This window comes from Rhipicephalus microplus, chromosome X (genome assembly GCF_043290135.1).
Source record: "Rhipicephalus microplus isolate Deutch F79 chromosome X, USDA_Rmic, whole genome shotgun sequence".
NCBI lineage: Eukaryota > Metazoa > Arthropoda > Arachnida > Ixodida > Ixodidae > Rhipicephalus > Rhipicephalus microplus.
The window spans coordinates 342,116,032-342,131,794 of NC_134710.1; the positions used below are offsets into that span (position 1 = coordinate 342,116,032).

Sequence of the window (15,763 nt, forward strand, 5' to 3'; positions counted from 1 at the left end):
GAGGGAAAAGAACGGCAGGGAGGTTAACCAGCCTATAGGCAGCCGGTTTGCTATCTCCTAAGTCATTGTGTGTCGAGCATTGATTGGTTTCAGATCAGTTTAAATTTGCTATAAAACGTCAGCCCTGCCCACAACGCGCAGCACAGCCTCTACAAAAGCTGTAAGGATGGCCTTTCTAGATCTTATCGTAAAGAAAATATGTCTGTGAGAGTTTTATCAGATACATTTAACGCGACCCCGCCGTGGTGGTCTAGGGGTTAAGATACTCGGCGGCTGACCCGCAGGTCGCGGGACCGAATCCCAGCTGCGGCGCCTGCATTTCCAATGGAGGTGGCAATGCTATAGGTCCGTGTGCTAAGATTTGGGTGCTCGTTAACGAACCCCCGGTGGTCGAAATTTCCGGAGACCTCCGCTGTGGCGTCTCTCATAATCATATGGTGGTTTTGGGATGTTAAAACCCACATAACAATAAAAAATGAACAACTGAATTCATTTGGTTGCGCTTAATTGCTGCTAGAAATCAGAACCACTTAAACGTATACCTTATTTTGCTGTCACCTGGGAGCTTTACAAAAGAGAGCAGAAAGGCCCTAGCAAAAAAAAAAAAAACATACTGGTGAAGCCGCGGTCTGGGTTTAGACGTTTAGAATTGGGCTGTGTTCCTATAGCCGCCGCAAGATACGGTTATATAGGTTCTTCGGTTTATGCTGTCTTCCGCAGAGCGTCATACGGTTCACGCGAATATCTTCAATATAGTATTTTGCGCACACGTTTGAGCCGACACGTGCACGAGCTATTAACGTTGCAATTAAGTTGCTATCGGGAGAAACAACGTTAATGCGCTACAGTAGACATCGCGCCTTAACCGGCTGTGGAGATGTATTCGGTGGTTTTTTTTTCTTTCATTGTGTTTATTACAAATACGATATATATATATATATATATATATATATATATATATATATATATATATATATATATATATATATATATATATATATATATATATATATATATATATACAATGAAAACAGGCATAGTTACAGAATACAGAAACAAGTTTCAAAGTGCTTCATCATTATTGTTAATAGGCCGTTGCGGTGTCCACTTTACAAATGTCTGTTATATGCAGCCCCTTACATTCCTGCACCCTTGCATAAATCGTATAGCCGTCTTAAGCGAAGGAAAGAAGGGTAAACTTAAAGGGTGCTATGCAGAATGGCTCGAGCTTCTCGGGCAGACGATCTTGCTCTGAGCTCGCTCAACGGCGGCCATGGCATGAAGAAACTGTGGAGCGCGTGATAGCAGCGTTGATAAAAATGGCTACAAGAAGACGCGTGGCGTTGAAAATGCAAGTGGGACATTTGCGGCGGTTATCAAACAAACACCGCGTGCGAGCACGTCAGCGCCGCCACTCACTCAACATTTTAGCAGTGCGGTGACGCAAGCGTGATAGTCGTGCTGTCTTTTTTACCAACTCAAGACGCGCCTAACACAGGCGTGTTCGTGGGCGTATACATGTCATCTTTCGCACACGTTCTTTCGTTCCACCTGCAGCATGGAAATTTCCACATTCGAAGGCAGCACGGGTGCACACGTAGCACTCTCGTGCTACTCGTTTCGCTTCTATCAAGTATTGCTCATAAATGTAAGGACAGGTGGTCACCAGGGGCGCTCGCATCTTGTCGGCAACGCGGCTGTGATGGGATACGTCGTGAGCGCGGGGAAATTGAATGCGAGACATCGTATTCACGCGATGATATCATTTTTACTTCTGTGTGCGTGTGTGCATAGTCTGAACGATTAAGCTGATATATTAATCGTGCTGCTCGGCCTAAGTGCTGCTCCTCAGCAAGAGCAAACGTGTTGGGCCTACCCGATCTTCGCCGCGGGCGTCTGTCAATAAAACTGATTGAAGCGTGAACTCGGGTACAAACTCGTTGATTTCGGGAAGGTCCGTTCAACTCGTGACTGTGGTGGTGCCGGTGTGTCTCTCAAGTGTTTTATGCAGTGAACGCTAAGCGGCCGCTTCATTGCATATAAATCGATTTGGTGAGCCTACACTACTTGTGCAAGGCTGGAGCCATAGAGGAGCTTGTGATAATGTAGCTTCGTGCAGCTTTTTAAGTTGGTCGTCTACTCATGTGCGTGGTCAGCATCGATGTGAAGACCTCATCACCTTTGTCTTAATTTTATTGTACTAATTGGCTGACGCTTAACGACCATTACACTGAGCTGTGTTGTCTTCATTGATAAGGCTTCAATTAAACAGCAAATATCTCGGGCGCAGATAGCAAGGCCATGATCTGCATGGAGCTATTAGACGTAATCTTGATAAGCAGGATACTAATTGTCATCATATTAGTAAGGGCCAATTAGAATGGTTTTACTTAGCGTGCTTATGACTAACATCGCGTTAATTTGCATAGTTTGGTTGGCTCATCAACTAGCATGCTTCAGTTAGCCCGGTTCTAGCTTTACATGGCTTCATTAGCACGCTCTTTTTAAGATGTGACGTAATTGTTTCGGCTTTACCACGGCTTGGCATAATTAGCTTGGTCATAGCATATCCTTGCCAAACTAGCCAAGTAAACTGCCATCCCTCCAAAAAATCACAGCATATCCACGGAGTGAATGATGATGAGTGGGGCGAAGCTGCGGAGGGTCTTACCGGTAAACCGTGAACCGTGCGTCCGTCGTCTGTCTGTCCGTCCGTCCGTTTGCACCTGCTGAGTGAGTCATCGAACTAGGTGGTCACGTCCCATGAGCTGGAAGGGACAGACCCACGACTTTAGGAGTTTCACCCCTAATAGCTAATTAACTGGCCGCACGTGTTCGGGTGCTAGCGGGCGATTACAAAAAAGACAACGCGCACTGGCTGAGGCCGAGCCGTGCGCTAGAATGTACAGGCTGACCATGATGATTATCACGTGATCTCGGGTTAAGCTGCAGCCGTGATGTTGTAAGACGTTCGGCCGGTACTGATGTCAGAGGCCACCGTGCCAATTATTGTGAAACAGACCTAGTGCAGGCATAAAAGCTGCAAACTAAAATTAATCCCCCCGTGCCCTTAAAACACATCATCACGAAAGGTTTCTGACACTTTTATTGCATGGGTGCACTTCTGCACTCAGTGGAATGACAAACAAGTGAAAAAAGATGCCTATGGTTTAAAAATGCCGCCCAACTTGGTCGACCGTTCTTGACGCGATGACTGGTTCCATCGTTACCAATGAAACACAGCATGCTTAGGAGTGGATTTGACCTTTTCGTACTGTTGGCTCGTTTGCCAGAGCTCGCGAAGATCCCGAGTTTTCCGTAATTCGGAGGAAACTAGGCCGATCATGCATAGTGCCCAAGGGCTTGTTTTCTTTGTTCGACACAATAGTAATGAGAACGGACAGACTTTTACGCCAAGGAAAGTATAGGAGATTTTATTAGAGTAATTGTAATCTAGTTATGAAGGCAGAAAACTGGACGAAAATATAAATTGCCGTGGGCATGGAACAACTTGCAACCTTAGAATAATTCGCCCGATGCTCTACCAACTGAACTACCACGGCGGCAATCCCTCCCGTCCACTTTATTGGGTATGTATGCGCATTCAAACATAGGAGGGTCGGTCAGCGCAACCTGTTGCCATTGAGGCGAGTGTGGGACACTAATTATTTGCCTGTTGGCGTCACAGCTTCGCTAGGTTGCTCCATGCCCAAGGCAAGTTCTCTTTTTGTCCACTTTTTTTACTTTTTTTCTCCACAATTACATTACAATGACTTCTAATAACATCCCCCGTACGTTTATGTGAGTTCTCATTAATTTGCTTGCCTGCCTTCCTAAGACACATTCGTTCGTCAGTCATGTATATATATATATATATATATATATATATATATATATATATATATATATATATGTATGTATGTATGTGTGTGTGTGTGTGTGTGTGTGTGTGTGTGTGTGTGTGTGTGTGTGTGTGTGTGTGTGTGTGTGTGTGTGTGTGTGTGTGTGTGTGTGTGTGTGTGTTGGCTGTCGTCTTTGTGGCTTTCTGACGCTTCTGCAAGAATTTTCGAGTGGGGCACTTTTGGAACCTTTTCTCTTGCGCGCTACCTTCATTTGTTTTTTTTTTAGAGAGAAAACGGGCGGAAGTGGTGCCTGAAGTTACATTCCACCCTGTTCTTGCTCTTACACAACAAAGTAGCGGAAAGAAAATGTCTTATCCATCTGCGTGTGACGCTATGATGAATGGGAGACGTGGCCTGGCTCATACGCCATGTTTATTCCATTCACACTTCTTCCTTCTCCGCTTCTACTTCTAACTCCTAACCATCGCTACCTTCTTACGTTACAGGATTTCCCCTCCCCCCGGAAGAAGTCGCGTCAGACACTTAACAAAACAACAAAAACGGTTGTTAAAGCGAGCGAAAAATGTCAAAATGCACCATAGTTCCATTTCAGAAGGGAGTTCCTTAACGCGCACAAAAAATCTACAGCAAAGGGAAGCAGTCCGGCCATATCTAAAAGAACTCAGACTGACGAGGCTGGATGTTGCGTCCTGCATGGCATAACCCCGCCGTGCACATCTGCACTGATGATGACACTTGAGGTCTTGTGAGGAACGAACAAGGCTTGAAATCTGTGTAACATTGGATTGACAGATGTCTTTGGCATCGGATCCAGTGCAGTCGTGGCAACAGATTCTTTGCTTCCAGTCGGCGTGCGTGAGAGCCAAGGCTGATGGGAGGAAGTCTTTTTTTTTTCTCCATTGTATACTTGGTAGCTTCATGCCTCTTTCGTAATTTTCTGTGGCGTTCTCTTGGTTTGTTGGATTGCAGACACGGCCTTGAGAACTGGCGCAGAAAATTTTGTCGACGTTTCTTTCTACGATGATGGCTAAGGCATTGACTTTGTCTTTGCTTCTTTAATTTCTGGTGTCTCTTATGACCTTTAAGCAACAAGTCTACTCGTGAGGAGGTTTCACGTGATCGTTGTTCTTGTTCGAGTAGCCGTTGTAGTTCCTGGGGTTCGTGGAGTTGCCTTTGTTGAAATTGCTGGTTTTGTTGCGAAAGTTGGTCAGATGGGCATCTCTCAGGAACATGAGTCTACTTTTCTTTACATGGTGATGTGATCAGTAGATAGTCGGCGGTCGATACTGTGCTGCTTGGCTTGTCTTGCGAGGAAAACATCGTGACAGACTGATGAGAAAGCTCCCAAGATGGTTGTGAATCATCATTGATTGTAAATGCTTCTGTCAGTTGACAATGCACTGACGTTGGTGGATTCGAAATTTCTGCAGTGCTTTGACTCACATGTGTGTTATCACTTGACGATGAAAGCACAACAGACTTTGCTTCGTGTGGTTCTGATGGCGTATGTTTTCTTTTTGCAGCGTGATTAGGCTGAGAATGTCTGTCGAACGACCCTGGTCTGGCACGTCAGGGTATAGGCTGGTTTTGTGAGGATTCACCAGCTCGTCATGCCTAAATTCCGTCTTACGTTCGAAACCGTCTGGGCCTTGTGTGTGACACGAAGCATCAAGAGATTCGGGTGGTTCAGCAAAATGTGAAGCGTTGTGGTGCAGTGAACACGTTGAAAATGCCGATTTCGTTGCTCTTGGAAAAGCCGGCTTTAGGTTTAGTCTTTTGCCGAAATGGTCTAAATTCCTTTCCGTATACGGAGGCTTTACCTTGTCCGTTCTGACGTGCAAGTTACCAGTCGGTGTTCGAATGCGTGAGGTTTTTTCGGAAGAGTCATGGGATGGTACAATGGTGGTATATTCTCTCTGAGGTCTCGTTTGAAAAATAGGCTTACTGCGGGAAGACTTCGCGTAACTGTGATGGGTGAGTTGAAAAGCCTTCCGCTGATGAAGTATGAACAGGTCTTCATAGTATTATTTGAAACGTGTGATCGTTTCTTCTTTGATCTATTTCCAAGACTCATCGTTCTCGAAGATGTGGGTGAGGTAAAATTTGAATGCCTCACCTGAGATGTAGTCAGTAAAGTTGATGACCATCTCCCGTTCTGACCAGGATGGAGTGGTGGCGTGGAGCTCAAAGAGGTACTTGGGGATGTCAAGGTCGGCCAATGGTTCTGTCATGGTGCTGGTCGTTGTCCTGCTAGGCGATGGTTTGGTAGTCGATGTATGGTCAGGGTGTCTTGTGGAGAACTGCTTCGATGATGAGTGACTGATGAAGGGGCAGGCAGGTCTGCATCCTGTCAACTCGTGTGACGCTATGATGAATGGGAGACGTGGCCTGGCTCATACGCCATGTTTATTCCATTCTCACTTCTTCCTTCTCGGCTTCTACTTCTAACTCCTAAGCATCGCTACCTTCTTACGTTACACACACACACACACACACACACACACACACACACACACAGACACACACACACACACACACACACACACACACACATATATATATATATATATATATATATATATATATATATATATATATATGTAGGATGGCTATTGTTTTTGTGGCTTTCTGACGCTTCTGCAAGAATTTTCGAGTAGGGCACTTTTGCAACCTTTTCTCTTACGCGCTACCTTCATTTGTTTTTTTTTTTAGAGAGAAAACGGGCGGGAGTGGTACCTGAAATTACACCCCATCCCGTTTATGCTCTTACACCATGAAGTAGCGGAAAGAAAATGTCTTATCCATATGGAGCCTACCAGAGTTGCTAAATGCCGCACAGCGAACAATAATCATCAAAAAATAACCCCCTCCTCTTTCCCCTGAGAAACATGGTAATACAATATGCAAAAAAAGCCCAATAGAAGGAATGGCTGAATAATTTTCTCTTGCTTGAAAATAAAATTGTAATACTAAAGTCGTTCAGAAGTGGACAGAAGGTAAAATTAAAATGACTAATTACTTTGTGCGGTTCAAACATACGCAAATATGAACAAAATCATATACTTTCTAACGTAGTCACCTACTCTATTCTGTTCGTTGCGTTGTTTCCAGTGCGTGAATATGTTGACTTCCTCAGCGTACGTTCGATTTAGAGGCTTAAATCACAATTCATCGACAAAACCTGCTATTAGTGAGAATGACGAGCACTGATTTTGACTAAATTCGGAGAGAAAAGGCGAACACGCCACCAAAAAAAAACGCGACAAATTAAGGTGCGGAAGAATTCTGTGTTTGACCCAGTGAAAAAAAGAAGCCCTAATCCGCTTAATATAATTGGAAATGACAACTCTGGTACTCACACCCAAAACAAATGACGCTGCTATGCCACCACCTTTTCCCGACGACACGCCTTCATGCCTTTAAGTGCATCTTTCGACAAATTGGTCTTCGTTATTACCTCGCGATGTTCGCAAATAGAATTGTGTCAGTTACTGTGCGCAGCTGCTACTGAAGTGATCGAGCAGGCAGTGACTGCAGCGTGCCAGCAGCGCGAGCTTTCACGCTTTCAATGAAAATTTCAATGAGAAGTAAGTGATTCGAGAAAATGGCGCCTCTTCGCAGCATTGGGAAATTATGCTGGTATAAAAATTCTTTTTTACTAGATGCACAATCAATCGTGAACCTGTCTTATTCCGTTATTCTGTGTCTGTAAGTACATTCTTATAAACAAGGTACAGAGTACTACGTAAGCAACATGCTGCTGGGCTGCCTTTGCATTCAGTACTGAAAAAAAAATACAATTGTTTCAAGAAACCCGTCTGGCATTAATAGGCAGGCAAGCTTCACAGTCGCTGTCAAGTATAAAACGCTCACTCAACAAACGAAGTTGTTTCAAGGGGCCTAAGAGCGGGAGACGAAAAAAAAATGATGTGCCAACGTGGTAGTCAGCGCTTTTCTTTCTGCTATGAGTTGGTAGGTTTAAAAGCGTGCATCTAAATAAGTAGACATAGACAGTGCTTTTATTTAGCCCATTAAGCTGCCATTAAGGAGGCACGAGTGGCTGTTAGGCAAAGCTGGCCTTTCATTTTTTTCGACATGATAGATGAGCCCGAGACGAGACAAATTTCGAAGAAGAATTGGATTTTTTTTTTTTCAAAAAAGGAGCTACCTTAGTTTCTGCATGAAAAAAAAGTCTACAGCTCCCAGAGAAATCAAAACTGGAAAAAGCGATAAAATAAAGCATGTCAATTTCCCGGAGTAGTGTTTTATCGAGACGAAAGATATAGAGAAGTTACGCTTAAGCGGTTGTCATTTTGGACCCGTTCACAGCTCGTGCATAACTTTGGTAATATTTTCTTAATGTCATAAATGGTAAAAAGCTCTAATCTCCTGCGTCTAGAGTGTATTTTTTCACATTAATTCTCGTGCGGTTAGTATCACACATTTTTGCTTGATACGGCAACAAAAAATTCAAGTAGTCCGGAGAAACTTTTTATTCTGTGTTAACTAGTCAAACACAAGACAAAATCAAGAAGACGTTCTATTTTATTGCTCGATCTACCCGTCACTTCGTTTTTCTCTCTTCTGGCCACAGTCCTCCACGATCTGATCCCATGCGCTGAAGGTGCGTGTAGTTATGGCCCATTCTTGTAGCTATAGCACGGCGTTTTCTGCTAGTAGGGCATGCTTATTTCGAACAGTTTCATGGTAGTGTCAATATAGATAGCGCGTTATGTCTTTATCAACATTATGGGTTTGTTTGTTTTTGTTTTTTAGGCTTGGCGTTAATGAAAAACAAGCGACGACTAAGCCGAGTAAAGTGTATGCAGGGGACGTTACTTGCAGTAATTATTATATCACACGTTGATTGTGATTGTGAAATACACGCTATTCGTAGTAAATTTATTGTAAATGTGAATTAATTAAAGGGGACGAAACGATAAGTTGCCACTGGCAGGTATCGAACCTGGAACTTTCAAATAACGCGTCCGAAGCTCTACCAATTGAGCTACCGTGGTTCTCACCCACCCAGCCAGCGAACGTTCAATAGTGAGGCGCGTGCGGACGGGAAAAAGGGGCAACGTTACTAGAATAAACTCACTTTCAAAGCTTCTTGTCTCCGCCAGTGGAGGACGATGAGCCGAACGGCGGTCGCAAGAACTAGCGGTGCTGCAGTCTGATCTTGCATGCGCTACTTTCCGCGCATCGTCTGCAACGGCGGCGTACCACGGCTTAACCATTCATCGTGCGCTTCCAGTCGACATTTTCGCGTCGCATTTGTGCATTGGACAAGGTCTCCTGTATAGATTGGCCCGTATGTGTTGCTCACTTCAAGTTGGCTAAGAATCGATATTCTGCCTGTATTTGCGCTGTATTCATTCGGTTTAACCTCCAAGTACGGGAAATTCTTCATGAATGAGCATTTTCGGCGTGAAAAGTTTCACAACCGCCGGCATTTTAACCAATCTGGCCTAGACGAAAAACGGCCCAAAGTGTCTGTAAATGCCTCGAACAAGTTGACGTACTAAAATACAAAAACGCTCTGTAAAAACAGTACTCATTTTTTCTACTAATTACAAAAAATAAAACTTTCTCCAAGAAACAGTACCCGTTCTTCATACTGTTCATCAGACAAGTCTTCGCGACGGCTACCAATTGTGAGCAGAGTGCAAAATGTTACAGCAACTTCACATTTTTTCTCGCATTTTCCACCTTTTAAGAAAACTCCTGATTGGTTTTTTTGCAAATAAAAAACGAGTATTCAGGAACATTACCCTCACGTTCTCATGATGAGCGGCATAACTCACAAGATGCAGTGGCAGCCACTCCAACTTTTCAAGCACAATCTAAAAAAAGGTCATCAACCAGGGGGTTTTTGTGAAAAGCCTCTCGACAGTTTTCTCAATTGTTTTTATAGTAGAAATAAGGCCGTGTAAAGGATGCTCTAAGCAGCCTTCTTGAAAACACCTAATCTGAATGAATGCACTTTCGTTTGGTTTGGGCGCATCTGCTCCAGGGGCACTTGTGCGAGATGCTGGAGGTCCTCTTTGCGAGTTGTCACTTATTCAACTTTTTACGAAAGTACCCACAGATACAGTACACTTACAGTGGGCTACTTCCCATTACATCCTAGTGCACTTCGCTGGACCGAAAAATGACACCAACATATGCCACCGTTGCCTGCTATAGATTCAGAAATGAGAACTCTGCGATTTAAAAAAATATCTATTGGTGTAATATAAAAGAAATGTAACAACACCTAGTCACTGGCAAAACACCACCACACATACGTTTGTGTCTTGTTGCCTTTTGTCTTGCTGGTCTATTTCTGGAGGCTCCTCCAAACTGGGCATTGAGCATTCGAGGGGCGCCATGTGTTTAGGGAGGGTGGAGGATTGGCGTCTTGGTTATGAACATTTCGTCTTCGATATATGGGGTGGAATCACTGGGAACAAGCGCGAATGGGTAACAGGTGCCAGCTCCCACTTTGCACATGAGATCATACTCCTTGTCCAGCGAGACATGGCGGTAGTGCGTTACGATGCCGTCATTCTCACACTGAACGTCATAGATTTTGCGTTTGGCAATGAGCTTTCTATCTCTGCAACGCAAAACTTGTTACCACCTTCTGAATTGCGCCGGATTTCTTCGGAGGTCTGTCACGGTCAACAATAATTGATTTATACCCCAATCAAGACTAAATGATGGCATGCAATTGATTCACTTTGCTGCGCCAGATGTAAAAGCTCTAGCATAGTAACATAATCTTAAATTTTTTCGATTGTCTGGTCACTCTCCCGGGTTTTTTCGTTGTTGTTGTTGAAGGTTAGAACTGCCTTTCAGTGTGTGCTTTGATCATGCTCTCAAGTTAAGTTGTAGGATAAATGACTGTCTCTTCACCTATACTTATATTTAGAATTTTTATTCGTTGTATATTATTTGAACGTGATAGCTTTAACGACCTCATTTCACAAAAAAATTCTGGTGTTGGCGTCACTGTCAGCGTGTGCGGGAGTGGGGAAGAAGGCATTATATCCTCTATGACAAAGAAAAATATCAAGGAACCTGCCAATCCAAAAAAATAATAACTTCAGTACGAGTAAGAATCGATCCCTGGCTCTCTGCCTGGCAATCAGGTGTTATGCCAGAGAGGCACGCCAATGGTCGAAACTGATACGAAAAAAAAAACAATATGAATTTTATGTAGTAGAAGTTTTGATTAATGTTCTGTCCAGGCAAAATAGTGAGGCCTTATGTTTACACTTCTTTTGTTCATGTAGAAGAAGGAATTTCTTCAATCCACGCAATATTGGGTGGTACAGGCGTGTAAAATCGCCTCAGGCGTCTAAACATGTAAAATGCGCAACGAGTGGGTGTTAGAAAGACCCAGCCACTACAGGACGCTCACTCAAGTTCGCTTGTCGGTTTACGCACGCGTAAAGGCCCCTTTGCTGATTCACAAAAGGAAGAATTATGGCGCAGTGAGCACTTCGCAACTGCAGTAGACATTCACCAATACTTCGAAACGGCCAGTGTTGCACGCACAGTCGGTCGTTCCCTCACCGCACTGCTGAGGCATACACCGAGATCGAAGCTAGATTTCAGAAGGGGATTTGCACAGGGCCCAGTTACGCTATCGCGGTCAACTCTGGGAGGTTTTGTAATTGTTGTGTTTGTGACTGTTTTGTACTTGTTGTCACACAATATAAATAATATCGTCAACGGGGTCACCTCTGTCATATCCACCAATTGCTTCCACACGTAACAACAGCAGCAGCAACAACAACAACAACAACAACAACAATAATAATAATAATAATAATAATAATAATAATAATAATAATAATAATTTTTATTTGCACTGCAATATGAATTCTCACGGGTAACGTGCAAGGCTGGACAGCAGATTTGCTTACGATCGTCCGTCTGCTAGCCCGTCCCCGCTGGGCGAAAGAGATCGAAGGCTACATATATGAGGTTCTCAAGCTGCTTATAGCAGCTTTTATGTTGGCCCACGCCACTGTGTAACCGTGTTTACACAGAAAATAAATTAATGATAAACAAACAAACGAACGAACAAGTTGCGTGAAGCGGAGTCGTCATTGTGGTCGCTGCTGTTGAAGCCTGGCGCAAAGCTAGTCCGCGTACCTCAATGCGGATAAATCTGCTACTCCTCGCTCGCCTGATACATGCGAAACTCGTTTTTGTACAAGAAACTACGCAGTGACAGAAATAGTCCGAGCAAGATCGTACTGCAGCGCCACTCGTTCTCGTGACCACCACGCGGCCCGCCTCTCCGGCGGAGCTTTCAAACTTAGTTTATGCTAGTAAGGTTAGGGTGGCTAGAATGGGAGGTGTGAAAAGCGGTCGCCGAAACCAGTCCCCAAAGCGCGCCGATGCCGCTTGGAGCGCTGCACGCACCGGCGCGGGTAACTTTGCGGAGGAGACAAACGAGATGACACGCACTGCTCTCCACAAAAATTGCTCTCATGCTGTGTGGTGGTGACCCGTATTCGGTAAAATCATTTTGATCGAGCAAGTGTAGGGCAGTACATGGCACTTAAGCCCTTTAAAGTCTCATCTCTGAAAACCATTCTTGAAAATGCCCACTAGCAAGACTCGCCGCCAACTTTCGTGGACTTAAAGGTCAACTCCGGCGATTTTTCGACCATGTCAAGGTAATGGTGTTTCTGTGTTCCTGAGACACTCTTGTCGCGAGACCAATAGCTGAAATGCTCAGGAGATTCGCAAATGGTTTTAATAAGCAAAACGGTGCGAAACTGAAACCCGACCGGGTGCCCTTTCTGCGTACGACGTACTATTCGGTAAGAACCGGAGGCCGTATACTGGTCCCGCCGGCGCGTAGAGTGAAAACTGTGAAAGCCAGACGAGTGAAGCACCGGCCAAACGCCACTCAGGAAGGAAGAAAGCTTCCCTCTGCAATACCCGTGCCGAACACTTCCGCCGTCGCCTTGTGGCCACCACAATAAACGCTGTAGCGGCCAAAGTACCGTTGGCATCAGCTACGTCACTTCCGTTGACATGGCAAACATGACTTCACCCAGACAGTGTTACCATTAATTCTGGCAAGCGAAGTGAGCTTTGCGAGGAAATCCTCCACATTCATTTGCAAACAATCAGCGCATCTCTCAAGCCGATAAATTGGTATAAATGACGGAAATGTGGAAAGGAACGTACCCAGCGAATTTCATTCAGATCTATTGACCTCGAAAAATCGCCGGAGTTGGCCTGTAATGATATTGCGGTTATTCATGGCGGAGCTGCAGGTGCGCCGAGAGATGTTAATTACTGTAAGGCTTCATAATAATTTGAACACACTAAATTCATTCAACCACGAGTGGAAACTTTGGTATCAGAGCCTCGTTTCGCTGTTCCGAACGCATAGTCTTGCGCTAGCCGCAACTTGAATACTCACTTAGCGTTCATTATCGGCCACCGAATGTAACAGTTTTAGTGGCGTACAGTTGCTCATTCTCAGATTTGGGCGCATAGTAAAGAACCTCAAGGGATCTAAATTTTCGGAGTCCTCCACTGCGGCGTCTCTCATAACCCAATGGTCCTTTAGGGACGTTAAACCCTACATATCAATCAGTCAATCAATAACTCAATCACAGTTACACAGTTACACACAAATAGCGCAATACCGATGTTTCCAGCAGCAGACATGCGAACAGTTTCTACAAAAACACGTTATTTTCATGCATGCCAGGTGTTCATGCACTAAAACACTCATAGCTTTACTATTTGTTTTATTATTATTATGGTTGGTGTACGCCTTTTAAAAAAGAAGTGGGATCGAGTGAGTCAATAACATTGCACCAAGGGAACTGGACCGATTTTCAAAGCTCCACTGAGATACCACTTCTGCCAGGACTGGGAGATTTCTTGACACATTTAGTTTAGAAACAAGTGGTGCTGTATACCTTACCAAAAAAAAAAAAAGTAACCAGACAGGTTACTCGCTACGCTAAAAATAAATATTCTCGTTACCATTTTATGTTGCATACCAGAAAGGCAACGGATTACCGTTACCGAAATAAAAATACCGTACGTCTTTTTCGATTATACTCCATGATTGATATGTGGGGATTAACCTCCCCAAACCACCATATGAGTATGAGAGACGCCGTAGTGAAGGGGTCCGGAAATTTCGACCACCTGGAATTTTTTGTCGATTATACTTCAAGATCAGAAGTTTGAATCCATGCGTCCGCGCTGCTGGAGCCAGAATATCATTTTAATAAACCTCGTATTTATATTTGACATGTCATAAAGCATTCGTTAAACATAGTTCTAGTACCACAATTAATTTTGCTAAGATAAACGTAAACCCAACTGTGTCTCTCACTAGGCACGAAGAATTAACCATGGATTTTATCTATTCCTAGAAGTATTTAAGATGAACATTGTCCTACAGGCTACCTTATACCTATTAAGCATCCTAAACCACGAAGACTTTGATACTTCGTCCTTTCTTCTGTCATTGAGAACTTCCTATGAATCTATTTAAATATTGCAAGAAACGTCGCTAACTTGGCTGTCTTGCGCATTTTGAAATAATTCTTATTACTGTATTGTACCTTTTACTGTGATGTCTACGTGTACCAGTGTATAGCTTTGGTCCTGACGATTTGTGGCACTTCATTATATTATTATGTGTAACTAATTCCTTACGAATAAGGCCCAACTAGGGCGTTGTAGATGTATGTAATTTTAAATAATCAAAATAGTCACATCAGATGCTTCGCCCAGCTCATTCACTTTCCCGAATTGTACGTTTCCCGGACTTTCGGTCAATCTACTTATTGATTTTAGCTTTTCATGTTCATGCCACGTCATGATACATATGTATTCTCCCGCTCTCTATTTGTGGAGCTCTGTTTCAAAACTTTTGTATTCGTACTTGGTATCATTTTATATATTCTACGTCTATGAATGTCTGTCGCGTATTGTTGCTTTGCCAACTTGTGACTGGGTCGGTACTTTGTCAATCCCTCGAGCTTTTAGTCCCGTGCTCCTTGACCTATCGAAAGAAACGAAATGAGGTCTGTGAGCAAAACAACTGTACCTAATTTAGGTGAATTAAACAGCAAATTTTGCACAAGATGCCGGACGTAGAACACAGTGGCCTAATGTACTCTGTAGAGTTGCATGTGATGGCTTATAACGTCGTGGCACATGTTAAATTCATTTCTCATTCTCACAGAAAGTCGAAATACTAATTCAACGGCAACCCTCTCCGAAAAGATATGATCACTGACCTCAACAAAAAAAAAAACCTACCGTAATTCTGGAAGCTTGCATCTGCAAGCGGACCATAATCGCAGGTATTTGCATTGTAAACAATTTTTGCTCCTTTAACCTACACAGGGCCCGCTAGAATCGCAACTGTTTATGAAAACGTGAACCTTGCTTTTCTAGGTACTACAAACTTAATGCTGCTTAATCTTTACTATCAGCAGAAGCAAATTTCGTTTTAAAAACAGAACTGATAAATAGTGCTACCATGCTGCAGGAACGACTTTCTGACAACTACAACTCGCACAATTTAAGCAGCACCTCTATTTCTACATGCATAACGAGTGCTTCAAATACTAATTGCCAAAGTAGCGTGCTATACCAGTAACGGTGTTACTTATAACGCGTAACCACCAACACTGGAAAGGAGGCGGGCATTCTTGCACTCATCACGATTATTACAAAGTACCAGATTTCTAACAGCATAGCTTGCCGCATAATATACAGGGTGATCATCCGCCGCTCAGTGGTGTACAATTCATGGGCGACAGACACTGCTAGTGCATCAGATAGAAGTATATCGTAGTCTTCCTCATTTTATTCCATCTCATTCAGCATTGTTTCTACAGACAGCGAGACTC

General features: G+C 43.6%; 1 protein-coding gene across 3 annotated transcripts in view; it reads left to right on the plus strand.

The window, feature by feature from the left end:
• The window catches only part of SLO2 (slowpoke 2), a 630,174-nt gene that overhangs the window by 485,212 nt on the left and 129,199 nt on the right, over window positions 1–15,763 (plus strand). The gene's annotated exons all lie outside the window — the stretch shown is intronic.